This window comes from Nicotiana sylvestris, chromosome 12, assembly GCF_000393655.2.
Source record: "Nicotiana sylvestris chromosome 12, ASM39365v2, whole genome shotgun sequence".
NCBI classification, from domain to species: domain Eukaryota; kingdom Viridiplantae; phylum Streptophyta; class Magnoliopsida; order Solanales; family Solanaceae; genus Nicotiana; species Nicotiana sylvestris.
Genome location: NC_091068.1, coordinates 43,083,356 through 43,103,958, shown reverse-complemented (window position 1 = coordinate 43,103,958; position 20,603 = coordinate 43,083,356).

Sequence of the window (20,603 nt, the reverse complement as noted above, 5' to 3'; positions counted from 1 at the left end):
ATAATTCAAGCTCCGGCTCACCTCATACCGCAACTGGACCAGCTCGACTTCCTTTTCATCGCAAAGGAGCCTAAGGGATCTCTCCTCATCTAGAGCTTTTCGCAGCCTGACTTCACGATAAAGCAGCCCAGACTTAAGCTAATCGAAGGCCTGCAAAAGAAAACCCAATAAGGAAGGGAAAATGCGAAGCTCGAAAGGCCCGTGCTCTCCACGAAGTGAAGCCGCTGGGCTTCCTCGAAGGTTGAGCGCACATCTGCCAACCTAGTTCCCTCAGCTCTGAAAGGGTTGTTGATACCCAATTTTTTCCTATATTTTTTTTATGTAAAATAGCTTTCAAAATAGTATGTATAAGCATATATGAGTATTTTCCATGGCTGCATTATTTTTGTTAAATTTCAAAGATTTTTAAATCAATTTACTGCCCTATTTTATCAAGAAAACCCAATAATTATCCCCAAAGTTATTATTTTGGTGATTCATTTATTGGAGTCTCATGTTTAATATAGCTAAGGTATTTTTTTACACTTATTTTACAAATTTATTGGGTATTTGTTTTAAGGATAAAATTGCATAATTGCAATATTAGCCATTTTAGGTTTAAATTCGTCTCATATTCATAAAATGAGATTTTATATTTTTAAATCAATAATCTTGTGTTAAAAATCATTTTGATGCTTTCAATTTATTTTTGGAAATTAATTTACTATTTCTTATAATTTTAAAGGAAAAAACCGGCTATTTAAATAATACCCCAATCCGTTTCAATTTTAGCCTAACATCTGACCCCTAATTGGACCCCAATTTCAGCCCAATTTCAATTAAAACCTAATCTAGGCCCCAATTACCCCTACCCAACCCAAAACCTTATTAAATCCTGGCCGTTGATCAAAAAGATCAACGGCCCTCATCTGTCCTTACCTTTATTAACCAAACGACCCCCCAATGCCCCTCTTATTCCTCACTCGCCTCTATCTCTCTACTTCTGGTTCTCTCTAGAACCTTCCCTCTCATCTCCTCTCCGATGAATTCTGTTCATCTTCTCCGGCCACCTTCTAACCTAAATCTATGGTGGTCTCACCACCTACCAAGCCACCTATGGCTCTTCAACTTTGGTTAATTGAAGCTTCATGACCCGACCACGAAGATTTGGGTCCAGACCTCTATTGATTCAAGATTTACGGCCATCTCCGGCCCTACTCCGGCAAGCTATGTCTGTTTCAAGCCTGGCTACGACTCCTTCTATTTAGATCCAAGCCTTTCTCACCGTTTGGGTTCCTCTAAAAACCCTAGCTTTGAGGTTTTTCTGATCTCTTTAGATTTGTTCCAGATCTATGCTTTCCCTAAGTTTTAAACGATTTTCTAGATTTTCTTTCAAAAAAAACTATACTTTCGAAACCATCTCTTTTCCGATCTAGGGTTTTTCTGAAATATTTAGATTCTTCTCTCCTCTACTGTGATTCTTGTGTGTTTCTTCTACTGTATTTTCCCCTACTATGTTCTTGAGTGTGTCTTAATAAGTTTCCTACACTATGTAGTTCGCCCTCACATCATTGGGGCATTATTCACTAAAGGGTCTTTGTCTTCATGTTTTGCTTCCTGGGGATGATAGTGTTTCCAATGAAAAAAGCCAGGATCCACACCAGGCTAGCTATGGTAACCAAAACTCTAATGGAGGGAATTGGTAGGCAAACATTCAACATTGTGCCCATGATTATTGCGGAGATATACCGAGCCTTGGAGAAGTGTCAACGAGGAGCCGAACGCTTCGAGGGCTGCAATTTGCTACTTCAGCTTTGGCTCATGGAGCATCTCCAAAGGGGTGAATACCGACAGGAAATTCAACGAAGAGACTGGGACGATCATATCACCTTCTATCATTCGAAACGAATGAACTACATGCCCAGCATGTTCGCCCAGCCAGAAGACGCCAAGGGATGGTTAGAGCTGTTTGAAAATCTAATTGAGGATCAAGTACAATGGATGCTCGAGTGGTTCCCTACTGAGGAGTTAATCGTTCGATCCAGGGATGCGCCATTTCTGATACTAATCGGTCTGAGAGGAACCTACCCTTATGTCCCTCTCCGAGTTAGGAGATAGGATGGTAGGAAGCAGGTTATACCAAGGGTAGACAAGATGAGTCACTTCTGGGCTGACTTCCAAGCTGATGAGAGTCCTTACAAGTGCCAAGCTCAGCATATGTGGCATTGCAAGATCATCATGGGAAGAGACACTATCGAACCAGACAGATACCATGCTGGTTGTACTCCATAATATTCAGGCTGGTTGGAATCTAATCACGATGTTCTGGGTCAGCCAGGACTTGCTAGAGGCCACAAGATCATATATTAGATGGCCAAGGCATAGGTCAAATACAATCAACTGCGCAAAAGGATCCTAGAAAGTGAAAGCGAGCACCGTGAGATACAAGAAGCCAACCAAAAGCTGATCAAGGAGTGGAAAGACATGGCTGTCAGTGCCAACAAGCGACTGGGACACTTGGAGCGAGGCATAGTGGAGCTAGAAAGGAAGTTCCTCGAAAGGATCAAAGATTGCCAAAATGCTGAGGGAAATGAGGGCGGACATCTAGCCAGAGCCTACCTATTGCTTGGACATCGCGAGCTGGGAAAACTGTTCGACGGAGCCAAAGATGCCGAGTCTGGGGAAGGTCCTTCCGGGACCAAATAGATAGGAGTTTTTCTTTTGCTTTAAGAAATGTAATAAGGCCAACAACTACTAGTGATATTTTTATTTCCTACTATTTAAGGTCGATTTGGTATTCGTCTACTTTTTATCAATAAAATGAGGCATTTAGCATTCTAAGTTCTCCAAATCAACTTGTCGCTAGGCCTATATCGGGCACAAAGAGGTTCCCAAATAGGACACGATTTACATTCTTGCAATATGTGTTTAAATATCACAACATTTTCTTATAATCCTCACTGACTTGTTACCTTTTTGTTTTTACTTTTTGTTTATTTATTCCCCTCCCAAAGGTTAGTTCGTGCACTCTGGCAACATCATCTTATTCAACGAGATCCAGGGGCCCTCCACCCACTCCTCCTCTTAGTCCTATCCGAAACCTTACAAAGGGAAGATGGAAGATTCGAACAAAAAGGAAAACTCAACTGAACGGGTAGAGGTCACTCATGGTACTCAGATTTCCAAAGAAGGTGCATCCCAGCTTGAACAAAAGCTACTGAAATTTCAAGAAGAACTTGATCAGGTTCGGAATCTGGCGAATCTGTCATTTTCCTTCACCACTCCCGACATTAATTTCCCGAATGCTAAGAACCCCACACCTCCACAAAATATCCCAAAGTCATGAAACCATCCCGCTCCTCACCACCACTACAACACTTGCCACACCTCCAACAATACTTCACTGCTCATCCCAGAACCTTTGAACTCCACAAATGACCCCTTTCACACCCATCATAACACCCTCATCTACGTAGAGACTGTGCCACACTCCACTCAACCTATCTCAAGCGCACCCGAGTCTGATGATAAAAACTTGCTCATCAGGAATCTGGCTGAAAAACTTAAGAAATTGACCAGCAGGATCTAGGGCGTCGAAGGAAGTAAGGGGATTGAAGGGTTGAACTATGAAGATCTCTGCATACAACCCGATGTTGAACTGCCCGAGGGGTACAGACCTCCGAAGTTCAACATGTTTGATGGTACAGGAGATCCAAAGGTCCATGTGAGAACATACTGTGACAAGCTGGTTGGAGTAGGGAAAGACGAGAGAATCCGCATGAAGCTTTTCATGAGAAGCTTGAAAGGAGATGCTTTGTCTTGGTACATTGGCCAGGATCCAAAGAAATGGTCAAACTGGGTAAGCATGGCGTCCGACTTTATGGACAGATTTAGGTTCAACACAGAAAATGCACCAGATGTGTTCTACATCCAGAACCTAAAGAAGAAGCCCACGAAAACATTCCGCGAGTATGCCACTCGCTGGAGATCAGAAGCTACTAAGGTTAGGCCTGCTTTAGAGGAGGAACAAATGAACATGTTTCTCATCCGAGCTCAAGACCCGCAATATTATGAAAGGCTAATGATGATTGAGAGCCATAAATTTTCCGACATTATCAAGCTAGGAGAAAGGATCGAAGAAGGCATCAAAAGTGGTATGGTTACAAACTTTGAAGCCTTGCAAGCTACCAATAAGGCTTTACAGTCTGGTGGTACATCCAAGAAAAGGGACGTATGTGCCATAATGGTGGTGTAGAGAACCAAATCTCCCATCAAATACCAAACCTATCCAATGCCTCTACTCACATATCAGCCTACTCCGAATTACCAGGCACCCTCACCTTCTTACCAAACTCCACTGCCCACTTATCAATCACCTCCACCTCCCACATATCCACCTACTTCACCAAGATATTCCCAACCCGCACATGTTTACCAAGCCTACAATGCTCAACCATCCCACCATCAATCACCTCCTACATGCCAAAACTTCTCTAGATCTCGACCAAATTTTGACCGCAGACCTCCTAAACAGTATACAGCCATTGGCAAACCCATTGACCAGTTGTATGAGAGGCTCAAAGCTGTTGGTAATGTCACCCCTATCCCTGCTATAACCCCCGAGAACCCTTCTAAGTGGGTTAATCCAAACAAATCCTGTGCATACCATTCCGGCATGAAAGGACACACCATCGACGAATGTCGCTCCCTGAAAGACAAGATCCAGGCTCTAATTGACAACAAAATTATTGTGGCAAAGGAACCTGCTCCAAATGTACGCAATAACCCTCTAATAGACTATAAGAGTGGAGACATTCACATGATTGAAATAGAGGATGATTGGGACCCCAAGGGATCGATCGGTTTGATCACAGAAGGCGACGATCCAAAGGAGCCAATAGTCACCCTTAATCCGATTGTAGAAAAGATTCATCCTTTCGAGGGCACCGAGGTAAATATGTCCATACCACTTGAGTTTGAAGTTCCATCCTCTGCAAAGATGCCAACGACGATTGAGGTCGAATTTATGGCACCAACAAATGCACCTACACCATTCGAAGTTGCAATTTTACCACCCAAGGAACATGCTCCGTTCAGGGTGAGGATAGCCATGCCGATCCCTGTAGCAATGTCAGCCATGACGCCATTCCACACAAAGGCTATACCATGGGACTATACAGTTGAAGCAAGGAGAAAAGGCAAGGTTAGGTTCAAGGAAACTGTTGCCGCACAGGGTATGACAAGAACTGGTAGGGTCTATACCCCGGAACACCTAGCTGAGTCAAGCAAGCAGGCCTCCAATCGGTTGCCCATCATTGAGACGGGTTCAGATGATCTTTGGAGAAAGATACAAGCCAAGGGATACTCGGTCATTGACCAGCTGAACAAAACACCGACACAGATCTCCATACTTGCTTTGCTACAAAATTTTGAGGCACACAAGAATGCTCTGTTAAAGGTACTAAGTGAGGTACATGTACCAAGCGACATCACCGGAGGAGAGATGTCAAATATGGTAGGGCAGGTATTGGAAAGTCACAAGATCAATTTTCATGAGGATGAGCTGCCACTAGAAGGGTTGAGTCATAACAAGGCGTTACACATCACCGTGCAATGCGAAGATTATTTTATCACCAGAGTCCTGATTGATGGAGGGTCCAGCCTTAACATTGGTCCATTGGTAACTCTCAGGACATTGGGAAAGGGGATGCATGAGATCAAGGACGGGGCCATCAACGTCAAAGCTTTTGACGGTTCCCAAAGGTCCACCATTGGTGAAATCAGCCTGTGTTTGCAAATGGGGCCTACTTGGTTCAATGTTGATTTTCAAGTAATAGACGTACCAGCATCTTACAATTTGCTATTGGGACGACCGTGGATTCATGCCGCTGGGGCTGTAGCGTCAACACTACATCAGGTGGTGAAATTTGAGTGGAACCACCAAGAGGTGATCATTCACGGCGACGATAGCAATCCCATATACAGTCTCTAGACCGTCCCAGCAATCGGAGGCAGAAGAAAGATAGGCGGGGAGATCTATCACCACATCGAGAGAGTCAACGCCGTCGACAAGGATAAATGGTGGGACAATAAAATTGAAAGCATATTGAACTGGAGCGGATACGAACTTGGTAAGGGACTTGGCAAGAACCTCCAAGGAGTTGCTAAGCCTATCAAACTAAAGAAACATGGCACCACCTTCGTTCTAGGATATGAGTACCCTTGGGAGGAATTCAACAACTGGTCACCACCATGGCGCGACCCTTACTATCCGTTGGCACAGCCAATACCACATTTGAAGCAGACTTTCCAACCGGCCAATGTTATCTATGGGTCAGAAGAAGAGGAAGCACTGGCAGCAGTAAGGAATTTGTTCCTGGAAGACAATGATATGAATTGTTGTATTGTTTCGAGGAGGAGGGGGAGGAAGGACCTTCCATACAAGCAGTGAGAAGAGGAGCATGCCTCAATAGCTGGACCATCAAAACCACTAGAGCTCGGAATGCCTCGGGCATTACTATTACTTATCTTGATGAACCAATGACTGTGACATGCAACGAGACAACACAACAAACGGACACAGATTCGGAGGAAGATGAAATACCGGAAGAGATTGTTAAGGAAGTTGAGAATTTTGAGAACAGACCTAAGTCCAACCTGGACAAGACCGAGATTGTTAACCTGGGAGATGCAGAAAACGTCAAAGAAACGAGAATCAGTGTCCACTTATCGCCATCAGAAAAGAAGGAATACACAGAATTTCTAAGGGAATATGAAGACATATTCGCTTGGTCGTATGATGACATGACTGGTCTGAGTACATCTATTGTAGCACATAAACTTCCAACTGATCCGACATGTCTGCCGGTAAAGCAAAAACTCAAAAAGTTTAATCCTGATATGAGTTTGAAAATCAAAGAAGAAGTCACTAAGCAGGTCAAAGACAAGGTTCTTGGGGTAGTAGAATATCCGACGTGGTTAGCCAACATCGTGCCGGTGCCAAAGAAGGACGGGAAGGTCAAAGTCTGTGTCGACTACTGGGATCTCAACTAGGCTAGTCTGAAAGACAACTTCCCTTTACCGAACATACACATCCTGATCGACAATTGCGCTAGGCATGAGTTGCAGTCATTTGTAGATTGTTTTGCGGGGTATCATTAGATCTGGATGGATGAAGAAGATTCTAATAAAATGGCTTTCATTACGCCATGGGGGATGTACTATTATAAGATGATGCCGTTTGGATTAAAAAATGCTGAGGCCACCTACATGAGGGCCATGACCACCATTTTCCATGATATGATACACAAGGAGATCGAAGTATATGTAGATGATGTTATCATCAAGTCCAAAAAAGCCACTGATCACATGGAAGATTTGAGGAAGTTCTTCAATAGACTGAGAAAATACAACCTAAAACTGAATCCCGCAAAATGTGCATTTGGGGTTCCCACCGGAAAACTACTTGGATTCATTGTAAGTCGTCGAGGAATAGAACTAGATCCATCAAAGGTCACAGCTATTCAAGAGTTGCCACTGCCAAAGAACAAGAAGGACGTGATGAGTTTCATAGGGAGACTTAAATATATCAGTCGGTTTATAGCACAATATACAGTTATCTGTGAGCCAATCTTTAAGATGTTGAAGAAAGAGGCCACTACCAAATGGACTGATGACTGCCAAAAGGCCTTCGAAAGAATCAAGGAGTACCTGTCAACACCACCAGTCTTGGTCCCGCCCGAGCCAGGTAGACCTCTATTACTCTACCTCACAGTATTGGATGGAGCGTTCAGTTGTGTTCTGGGGCAACATGATGAAACAAGAAGGAAGGAACAAGCCATCTATTACCTCAGTAAGAAGTTCACCCTGTACGAGGCCCGATATTCTCTGTTAGAGCGTACCTGTTGTGCTTTAACTTGGGTAGCTCAGAAGCTGAGGCACTACTTCTGTGACTATACTACATATCTCATATGAAGGATGGATCCTTTAAAGTATATCTTCCAGAATCCCATGCCCACTGGAAAGCTAGCCAAGTGGCAAATCTCGTTGAGTGAATTTTACATTGTCTATGTAACTCAGAAGGCAATCAAGGGACATGCATTAGTAGATCACCTTGCTGAAAATCCCGTGGATGGAGAATATGAACCCCTGAAGATGTATTTTCCTAACGAAGAGGTATCATTCATAGGAGAAGATATTTCAGAATCCTCTGTCGGTTGGAGAATGTTTTTCGACGGAGCAGCAAACTTCAAGGGAGTTGGCATAGGACAATCCTCGTATCGAAAACTGGTCAGCATTATCCGATGTCCGCCAAACTTAGATTCCCATACACCAACAATATAGCTGAGTATGAAGCCTGCATCTTAGGTCTCAAAATGGCCATCGACATTAACATTCAAGAGTTGCTAGTGATCGGAGATTCAGACTTGCTTATACATCAGGTCCGAGAAGAATGGGCGACCAAGAACTCCAAAATACTCCCTTATCTACATCATGTACAGGAATTGAGAATAAGGTTCGCAAAGATGGAATTCCAACATGTTCCTAGAATCCAGAATGAGTTCGTCGATGCAGAGGCCACCCTATCATACATGATACAACATCCAGACAAGAACTTCATCGATCCCATTCCGGTAAAGATCTATGATCAGCCAACTTACTGTGCTCATGTCGAAGAAGAAGCAGATGGAAAGCCTTGGTTTCATGATATCAAGGAATATTTGGCAAAAGGAGAATACTCGGAACTTGCAAACACTACTCAGAAGCACACACTCCGAAGGTTGTCTAACAATTTCTTTCACAGTGGAGGAATCCTGTATAGGAGGACTCCAGACTTGGGATTACTAAGGTGTGTCAACGTAAAGGAAGCATCCAAACTGCTAGAAGAAATCCATGCTGGGACCTACGGTCCACATATGAACGATTTTGTCTTAGCCAAGAAGATACTCCGGACGGGTTATTTTTGGATGACTATGGAAACGAATTGCATCCAATATGTCCGAAAGTGACACCGCTGTCATATATATGCAGATATGATAAAGGTGCCTCCAAACGAGCTTAATGCAACAAGCTCACCGTGGCCATTCGCTGCCTGGGGAATGGATGTAATTGGACCAATCGAGCCTGCCGACTCCAACGGGCACATGTTTATCCTAGTAGCAATCGACTATTTCAGCAAATGGGTCGAAGAAGTATCTTATAGAGCAATGACTAAGAAAGTCGTGGCAAACTTCGTCCACGACCGTATCATTTGTCGATTCGGGATTCCAGAATCAATCATCACTGATAATGGTTTCAATCTCAATAGTGACCTAATGAAATCCATGTGTGAAACCTTCAAGATCAAACATAAGAATTCTACAGCCTACAGACCTCAGATGAATGGAGCAGTAGAAGCCGCCAATAAGAATATCAAGAAGATACTAAGGAAAATGATAGAGAAGCATAAGCAGTGGCACAAGAAGCTATAATTTGCTTTATTGGGTTACCGCACCACAGTCCTCACATCAACCGGGGCAACCCCCTATATGTTGGTTAATGGTACAGAAGCTGTCATTCCCGCCGAGGTGGAAATTCCCTCATTAAAAATCATACAGGAAGCAAAGCTAGACGATGCAGACTGGGTAAAGAATCGTTACGAGCAGCTAGCTCTTATAGATGGAAAGAGAATGAATGTAGTTTGCCACGGTCAGCTTTATTAGAATAGGATGTCCAGAGCCTTCAATAAAAGAGTCAAGCCAAGACAGTTCACACCGGGGTAGCTGGTGTTAAAAAAAATTTTCCCGCATCAAGATGAAGCCAAAGGGAAATTCTCTCCCAATTGGCAAGGTCCGTATATGGTTCATCGGGTTCTAATAGGAGGAGCCCTCATACTTGCGGAAATGGACGGGAAAGTCTGGCCAAAGCCAATCAATTCAGATGTAGTCAAGCGCTACTATGTGTAATCTTTATGCTTTCGTGTATGATGTAATTTGAACCACACCTGACCTGATTCCCATTTAAGAGGGGATACGTAGGCAGCCCTATGGTTTCGGTCACAATTCAACAGATCTTCCATTTCCCCCCGCAATTGGAAACTGGGGCAGAATTTTGAGGAGGACCTTCAAAATTCCGAAGTTAATTTCAGCCAATCATCGCTAGCAGCAGTCAAAAGCATGGGCAGAATTTTGAGGAGGACTTTCAAAATTACGTAACAAGAGAGGCTGCAATGTCTTGAACCACGCCACAGTTGCCGGTTCATCTAAAAGTTGTTCTTGATTATACACCTACGTTTTTTTACAAAATCATGCGTGTTTATTTTGGAGATCGCTTTTTTTAGCAACGCTACCCCAATGATACGTACAATATCACCAGATCCAAGCCAAGCAGGTCTACCAGAGCCAGCGGGGATACGAACTAACCTCCCCCTTTACAAAACTCATGATTTTTCTTTGGATGCAGGCACTTGAGTTGCAAAATCATCAAATATACTATATGCTCACTCATAAAATTCAGGAATAAAAGTCTCCGAACCGTTGCACTTGCTTGCAATTGTTATCCACACACAATAGTGTCCCCAGTAGGCACAATATCCCCAGCAATCATGATACCGCAATCCGCTATTAGCTAAGAAAACTCTATTGCCATTTGCCCTTTTTACTTCCTGCATATGGCTACCATTCTTCCTTCCGAGGTTAAGCTCTACCTACATCTGCATTTTCTTGCATTGCATAAGGCTACCACTCTGTCTTCCGAGGTTAAGCTCAACCTCCATCTACATTTTCTTGCATTGCATAAGGTTACTATTCTGCCTTCCGAGGTTAAACTCTACCTCCATCTGCATTTTCTTGAATTGCATAAGGCTACCATTCTGCCTTCCGAGGTTAAGCTCTACCTCCATCTGCATTTTCTTGCATTGCATAAGGCTACCATTCTGCCTTCCGAGGTTAAGCTCTACCTCCATCTGCATTTTCTTGCATTGCCGAGGTTAAACTCTACCTCCATCTCCATTTTCTTGCATTGCATAAGGCTACCATTCTGCCTTCCGAGGTTAAGCTCTACCTCCATCTGCATGGCTGAAAGATCGCCACCTCAACATTTGCATGGCTGAAAGATCGCCACCTCTACATTTGCATTTGCTGAAAGATCGCCACCTTACTTGCATTTGCATGGCTGAAAGATTGCCACCTACTGCATCTCATGGGCTGAAAGATCTCCAAATTATCCGAAGGCGTCATTGTTCGTAGACACCATTTTCATAGCCCGAGAACACCATATCATGGCCTGAGGACCCTTTTTTAATCATTTGCATATCATTATTCAAAGGCATCATGGTTCGGAGGCATTATTCTCATAGCCCAATAGCATCATTTCATGGCCTGCGAATCCTTTATTATACGCTTCATGGCCCAGGACATCATGGTCTGAGGACGCCATCCTAACCGTCCAAAGACGACATTCATGGTCCGATGAGAACTTGCATCATGTTTAAATTTACGCACAATATATGCTTGTATTGCTTATTTGCAGGTAAACTGGCAAGCAACGACTATCTCAGCAAGAGCAATCTCGCTCCAGTTCCCGCACCCATACTAGACCTTAACCATTCATTCCAACCTGAATATTGTGTCCGTTCTTGAAAAATCTCCATCAGCATACTCCGCCGATGGATCCTGAAATACATATGGCCTGATTCCGGTAAGACCAGGGATATCTAGGTAGCTCAGAAGCCAGGGCGTGGCCAAACCTTTTCAAACCCCTTCGTTCGGTCAAAATTGGCCATCGTATCTTTACCCGACAACTCTTTCATCCTTCCCGGGTAAAGAGGGGCAGCTGTTAATACCCAATTTTTCCCTATATATTTTTATTATGTAAAATACCTTTCAAAATAGCATGTATAAGCATATATGAGTATTTTCCATGGCTGCATTGTTTTTCTTAATGATGCAGCAATATCTATTGATGCAGGGCTTTACCTGCTAGTTATACTATACCAGCCATCTATTTCGTATTTTGTATTCTGTATTTCATATCTCTTATATTGCTGTTATTTTATTATGCATTTTTATGGTACTAATATATCGGCTCCTGTTGCTTTTTTTGAGCCGAGGGTCTCCTGGAAACAGCCTCTCTACCCTTCGGAGTAGGGGTAAGGTCTGCGTACATATTACCCTCCCCAGACCCCACTTGTGGGATTATACTGGGTTGTTGTTGTTGTTGTTGTTGTTGTTGTTGTTGTTGTTGTTGTTGTTGCATTGTTTTTCTTAAATTTGCAAAGATTTTTAAATCAATTTATTGCCCTATTTTATCAAGAAAACCCAATAATTATCCCCAAAGTTATTATTTTGGTGATTCATTTATTGGAGTCTCATGTTTATATTAAAATATAGCTATGGTATTTTTTACACTTTTTTTACAAATTTATTGGGTATTATTTAAGGATAGAATTGCATAATTGCAATATTAGCCATTCTAGGTTTAAATTCGTCTCATATTCATAAAATGAGATTTTATATTTTTAAATCGATAATCATGTGTTATAAATCATTTTGATGATTTCAATTTATTTTCAAAAATTAATTTACTATTTTTTATAATTTTAAAGGAAATAACTGGCTATTTAAATAATAGCCCAATTCGTTTCAATTTTAGCCTAAAATTTGATCCCTAATTGGACCCCAATTTCAGCCCAATTTCAATTAAAACCCGACCCAGGCCCCAATTACCCCTACCCAACCCAAAACCCTATTAAATCCCGGCCGTTGATCAAAAAGATCAACGACCCTCATCCGTCCTTACCTTTTTTAACCAAACAACCTCCCCAATGCCCCTCTCATTCCTCACTCATCTCTATCTCTCTACTTCTGGTTCTCTCTAGAACCTTCCCTCTCCTCTCCTCTCCGATGAGTTCTGTTCATCTTCTCCGACCACCTTCTAACCTAAATCTATGGTGGTCTCACCACCCACCAAACCACCTATGGCTCCTCAAGTTTGGTTAACTGAAACTTCATGACTTGACCACGAAGATTTGGGTCCAGACCTCTGTTGATTCAAGCTTTACGACCATCTCTGGCCCTACTCCGGCAAGTGTTGATACCCAATTTTTTCTTATGTATTTTATATACAAAATACTTTTAAAATAGCATGTACATGCATATATAAGCATGCCCAAGAGTTTTGGTATTTTTTCCTATTTTTTAAGATTTTAAAATCAATTTATTGTCTATTTTTTAGCAGTACAAAATCCAATAATTATTACCAAGATTATCATTTTGTTGAATAACTTATTTTATTCTCATATTTATACCAAAATATAATTAAGGTGATTTGTGTATATTTTTTACAAATCTATTTGGTATTTTTAAGCTAAATTGCATGTAATTGCAATTATAGCCTATTTCACGATTAGTAGCATTTTATAATTATAAAATTATTTCCAGTATTTTCAAATTAATATTTATATAGTATTTGTTGGCTTAGTGTTTTTAATTTACTTTTGAAATTATTATTACTATTTTTATAAAATAAAAAGGGAAAATAGGCTATTTAACACTTAGCCCATTACTATTTCAATTACAGCCCTTTTACCTTTCAATTTTGGCCCTCAATTTGACCCAATTCCACCCCCAAATTAAACCAGCCCAATCCCCAAATTACCCGACCCCTAACCCGATTAAAAAAAACCCACCTGGCTCCCCTTTGATCCAAGCCGTTGATCATTTTGATCAACGGCCGTAATTCACCCTTTCCTTTTTTTCCCAAACCCCCTTTGACCTAATTCATTTCACCTGAGACGCCGCCTTTGAACCCCTTCGTCTCTCAAATCCTCTCGAGCCTCTCCAAAACCCTAATCGTCTCCCACCTTATCTCACCATGTTTCCACCGGAATCCATGGCGTCTCCGGTCATGGATGGTCCGTACTCATCCTTTCTCACCATCAGACCTAAACTATTCAAGGTTTTGAAGCTCGACTTCAATGGCTCTCTTCAGATCCTTCTCAGATCTGTAGATCTATGGCTTCTCCGGCCATTACCCCGGCATGTTCAAGCAATATGAGTCTTTTCGACTTAGGATCTGACTTTCCTCAAGACCTTTCTCATTTCTAGGGTTTTCTTTGAAACTCTAAGCCTTATGAGGTTTTGTACTCGCCTAGTTTTCTTAGATCTGTGATAGATCTGGGCTTTACTTGACATTTTAAAAGGTTTTCCCCCAAATTTCTTTTTCAAAATCGCTCAATTTCAATTTTAGGGTTTCTGAAAAAGTTTCTTCAAATATCTTTCCGATTCTTTCTGTTCTTTCTTCATGTGTGTTTACCTATGTTATACTCGTATGCTTTCTTTTCTACTATGCTTGAGTTTGCTCTCTTGTTTCCTTTCTATTATGCAAGATTCTTCTACTTTTGTTGTTATTCCTGTACTCACATGTTAATCCGTGTTGTTAATCCTTATTCTTTGCTATACATGTTTATGGTTGAGTTCTTTGATTTTGTTCACTTTATTTAGCTCTGTTTGTGTTCTTGCTAAGCATATTTCACCTGCTTTTCTTTAAGCTCATATCATCTCTTTCTTCTGAACTTGTTTAAACTCCGAGTTTTCTCAAACATGTTCTCATGACCTTGAATTAGTTCTTTCTATCATGTATGTTTGTTTCTCATAAAGTCTTTGGAAGAGACTTCTGAACCTCTTTCAATGACCTGCTCTCTCACCTCTATGTCTGACTCAATTCGAAACCCTAGGATTTGGGGGTTTCTTTGGCAAGTGATATTAGGGTTCCACTTTGGGACCCTAGGCTTTCAGACTCACTATGAGTCTGTAACTGAACTCGATTCCCTTGTGTTTGTGACTCTAAGGCTTTTAATGTTAGACTCTTTTTTTGAGTAACCTGACGATTCCTTTTGTTTGATTGGTATGCTTTATGTATGTGAAATTTCTCTGTCAAAAGGTTTTTACCAACTGATTGATTTATTCTGAAATCCTTTTAATAAGGCTGATGAATTGTCACTAATTTTTTTTCGACTGAACCCTCTTTACCTATTCCTGACTTGGTTCATTCGAACCAAGCCTATAATGTTGATTTTTCTCGTTGTCTGATTGATTCCCTTTCCTTTTTCTTTACAAACCAAGTACCAATGGACTTTTGCCTTAAATAAACTCTATGTATTTACCATTTTTATGCTACTATGAAAAGATTTTAATCAAATTTCTTTCCTCAATTGTATTCTACCCGTTTGAAATCAAATCCCTTAACTGAAGGGAGATCATATGAGACTGATTTCAAAGTTATTTCCTTACCTTTTCTTACTCGTTTTTTGCACTATAAAAGGGACTACCCTTCTGCACTTTTGACACCACTTCGAGTTCAATACCTCGAACTTTTAGATCAATACTTTCAACTTACTTACACACTTTATTGCTTTGAGTTCAATACTCTTACAACATTCTGCTCTTTTCTGGGATCTTTTGGAACTTTTGCTTGAAACTTGATCTTTTCAAGACTACTTTTACCTGTGTTTTCCCTGAAACTGGTATGTTCTAATTTAGCTTTCCTGCCTCACCCCTATGTGTTTATTTACAGTTTTCTACAATCCTGTTTACTTTGTTGTTCATGATTAATATTAACTATGTGTGTTCTTTCCTTGCATCTGTTTTCTGTTATGAATCCCTACCCCTATTCCTTTCTATGTGTTTGAGTTAAGGTTCATGGCCTGGAAATATCTAAATTACTGCCCAGGTCCAAACCTGATCCTTAATGGATCCTAACTCCCAATTTTGGCTGACAAGCTGGTGAGGGGTGTGCCAGCACTCCCAATTGCAGGGCATGACCGCCAGCCTGCCATGGCTTTCCCTGACCCCCCATGCACTTACACTTACTCTTAGACTCTTAAGTTCTGCCCTCCTCTTATGATCCTTGCTTTGGGACCTTGAGATCCCTCTGAACTTGGACGTCTGAGGGCTGGCCCTTCCACACTGCACTATGATCTTAATTCTACAATGTGTTTGGGTGTAAGCACTGCCCGGACCCCATTTGAGACTCTTAGGAACTTTGACACATCCCAAGTATGAGAAAGGCTTTTGGAAATCCAATCTTGGAAGTTGGTTTATCTCATATTGTTGGACTTTGAGTCTGAATTAGACTGTTTGGTTGTAGGTGGAACTTCTGATGTAATTTTTTACCTTTTTTTTGTCATTCGGGTATGTAATAATTTGTAATAACTATTGGGGATGGTTAGTGGAAAGGGATGGGATGAATGTATGCAAAGGGGTAGATAACTTGCCTATAGGATTTTCTGATTCCTGCATTCACATAACAACATGTCTATAAGTTATTTATAAATTTCTGCATCTTAGAAATTATGCCTATAAGTTCTGCATTTCTGCATATAGAAATCCTGTATCTAGGTTTCTGCATTTCTGCATATAGAAATCCTGTATCTAGGTTTCTGCATTTCTGCATATAGAAATCTTGTCTCTAAGTTTCTGCATTTCTGCATATAGAAATCATGATCATAGGTTTTTTGCACTTCTGCATATACATGTCATTAGGCAAACAATTATAGGTTTAATAATAATCAACTTCATTCTAGATTTCATGCCTATAGGACTCTTGTATTTTTGCAATCGTTTAAAAACCAATAACGCTTAGAAATCATGCCTATATGAGTAAACAATTGAATCAGTTTCGCTATTCCATCTTTGAGTTTAAAATCAGTAGTAATATCGTTTACAATCTGCAGAACTTTTGTTTATAAAACCAATAATCCTTTCTTTAAAATCAATATTGTTAGATGTCATGCCTATAGGTTTCACCTAGGCAAATCATTAGGTGATTGATTAACTGTGTCAGTTTTGATAAACTACAATCAGACAAGGCTAATTCGGACTCCTCATTTGAGAAATATGTGATAACTCAGCCTGTCCTAAGGCTTTAATTCAGACCATAACCAGTATTTGAAGTCATGCTATATATTTGCTCCTCTGAGTGAGGAGGCTTGTTTGAGCCTTAACTGCTATTTGTTTTTCCCCTAATTGCTTATGTGTTTTGTTTGTCGCCTATACTTTTTTTCCTTTTAAAACTCTGAAAATCCTCAACTTCCTCCCCTTTAGGATTAGTAGTCTCAAATGCCACCAGGACTGATAGGATTGAGATGGGTAATAGCATGCAATAAGAAACGATACAATTCCGCGTTTTAATACCTTAACAGGGTGGGAAAGGTAGATATGGATATGATGACCGGTGCGCTAATACCACGTGTAGCCCCTCTTTTGAGGAGTGATTACCGGGTATTGCATTGATATGATCCATATTATTTGTAAACCTAGGACCCCCTTTCCTTTATTTGTTTATTTTATTCTCAAACTATTTCTTTAAAATTTCTGCTTTCTTTACCTTCGTCAAACTCTCAACTTGCTTGCAATATTATGTGAAAACCCCCTCTACTTGAGACTTCTATTTGCTTACTTGTTATTCAAAGTCATAATTGTAACATGGTCGGGAACCACACTAGTGGATCTTGGGGGGTGCCTAACACCTTCCCCTCGAGATAATTTCTAGCCCTTACCCAAACTCTGTTTTTCCAACTCGAACTCTTCTTTAGTGTCCTAATGCACTTTAATCATTAGGTGGAGACTCTTCAACCCAAAAAACCCAATTCCCAAGAGGGAACGAGTTGTCCTCCCAAATGTCATGAACCCGATTTCGCCTTAGAAAAAGGAGGCGCGACATCATGGCGACTTTGCTGGGGACTTCTTTAGGCTTTTACCATCTCATGTTACTTGTGACTTCACTGCTTTTTTATTACCTTTATTTAATGTCTTTACCTCTTTTCTGCTATGAAACTGACTTGGATCTTTGTTTCTTTTCTTTAATGCTTTCTTTTACCGCTTTCCTTCAATGCCGTTGTAATTATGAGCAATTATTGTAATCATTACTTTATGAACGTGCAAAACATGACAACTTGTTTCATTCTTGTAATTGCATATTCAACATCATATTCCACTCGTGCCAAACAAAATACCATAGCAACGCTTATAATGAGTGGTTGTGCCCTTCCAATATTATCACGCCCTAAATTTGGTAAAGGCGTATTTGCGGTAAAACCAGTCGATCAACGATGCAGTCGATGGTTCTGTGCCTTTCCCTCTTGAGTTGTCCGCTCAATGGTACGTGTCTAATTCCCCATAGAAACCTTACTCTGTTCAATTGTGAATGCATCACTATCAAACCTAGTTGAGTCAGTTATGCTGTCCGCATAATGGCTCTTTAAGATAGCCTTGTCCAAAGTCTATAGGGTTTCCTTGAAACCCAAACGGACGCTACCATGTCTGTGCATTTATTTGGAGAACTAAATGCTGCTCATGCTAATTGTTGATATTTAATAGCCGAATCTGTCAGAAGTATGGCCTCACCCTTTTGTTTTGCAGAAATGAATGACAAAGTTCCCGACTTTGGTATGGTCAACATACCCTCACTTTTGCTGACCTGGTGGAGGAACCTCCCATCAAGTAACCAAATCAATGAATGGAAAGAGAGAGTCACTAGGGCTAGTGAGAAGCTGGAATATCTGGAATACAGTCTGCTGGAGTTGGAAGGGAAAGTGAGGAAAAGAGTCACCGACTGTCAAAATGTTGAGGAAGGCAAAGGAGAACGCCTGGCGAAGGCATTTTTACTAGAAACTTTATGCAAGCTGGAGGATTTGATTAACGAAAACATTCAACCTGAAGAAGGTCCTTCTGGGACCAAGTAGCTAGGAGTCTTTTCTTTTGCTTTAAGAATGTAATAAGGCCAATGACCATTAATGATATTTTATTTTCTGCTATTTTTAGTGTCGTTTTGGGATTCGTCTTATTTTTATCAATAAAATGAGGCATTTAGCATTATAAGTTCTCCAAATCAACTTGTCGCTAGGCCTACCTCGGGCACAACGAGGCTCCAAAATTAGGACACGAATTATATTCTCGCACTATGTGTTTAAATATCGCAACTTCTTTTTCTTACAACCCGCACTAACTTGCTACCTTTGTTTTTTTTGTTTTATTCCCCTCCCCAAAGGTTAGTTCGTGCACTCTGGCATCGTCATCATACTCCACAAGATCTAATGGCCCTCTGCCTCCTCCTCCTCCTCCTCCTATCAGAAACAAGAACAAGGGAAAAATGGAAGATTTGAGCAACATCAGAAAGGAGAACTCAGTTGAAAGGGTAGAGGTTCCTCAGGGTATTCAGGTTTCCAAGGAAAGTGCCTCCCAGCTCGAGCAAAGTTGTTGAAATTTCAGGAAGAACTGAACCAAGTTCGGAACTTAGCAAGCTTGTCATTTTCCCTCACCATCCCAGATGTCAACTTTCCCAACACTCAAAACCCCACACCTCCACAAAACATCCCGAAACCACAAAACCAACCTGCTACCCATCACCACTGCAACACATGCCACACTTCAAACAACACCCCACTGCTCATCCCTGAACCACTAAACTCCACAAATGATCATATCCACAACACCCCCATCTAGGTGGAAACCTATACTCAACCTATTTCAAGCACACCTGAGTCTGATGACAAAGACTCTCTTATCAGGAATCTGGCTGCAGAACTTAAGAAGCTGACTAGCCGAGTTCAGGGTGTTGAAGGAAGCAAGGGGATCGAGGGATTGAATTACGAAGACCTTTGCATTCAGCCAGATATCGAACTACCCGAGGGGTACAAACCTCCCAAGTTCGAGATGTTTGATGGCATAGAGGATCTCAGAGTTCACTTGAGGACATACTGCAACAAGCTGGTCGGAGTAGGAAAGAATGAAAAGATTCGCATGAAGCTCTTTATGAGAAGTCTGAAAGGGGTTGCTTTATCTTGGTACATTAGCCAAGACCCGAAGAAGTGGTCGAATTGGGTGGGTATGGCGTTCGATTTAATGGACAGATTCAGATTCAACACGGAGAACGCACCAGATGTATTCTACATCCAAAACTTAAAGAAGAAACCTACGGAGACATTCCGCGAGTATGCTACTCGTTGGAGATCAGAAGCTGCTAAGGTTAGGCCGGCTTTAGAAGAAGAACAAATTACTAGGTTTTTCGTCCGGGCTCAAGACCCACAATATTATGAGAGGTTGATGTTGATTGAAGGCAAGAAATTTTCCGACATCATTAAACTAGGGGAAAGGATCGAGGAAGGTATTAAAAGTAGTATGGTCACAAACTTTGAAGCATTACGGGCCACCAACAAGGCTCTACAGTCTGGTGGTACGTCCAAGAAAAGGGATGTTGAGTGCCATGATGGTTGCACAGAGAACAAAGTCCCCAATCAAATACCAAACCTACCCATTACCTCCACTCACATATCATCCTACCCCAAATTACCAAGCACCCAGCCCTCTTCCCAAGCTCCATCGCCTACTTAACAATCATCTCCACCTCCCATATATCAGCCCACTTTGCCCAGATACTCTCAACCCGCACCTGTCTACCAAGCCTACAACACCCAACAAGCCCACTATTGATCACCTCCCCCTCGCCAAAATTTCCCTAGACCCCGACCAAACTTCGACCGCAGACCCCCCAAACAGTATACCACCATTGCCGAACCTATCGACCAGCTGTATGAAAGGCTCAAAGCTGCTGGTTACGTCACCCCTATCCCTGCCATAAACCTCGAA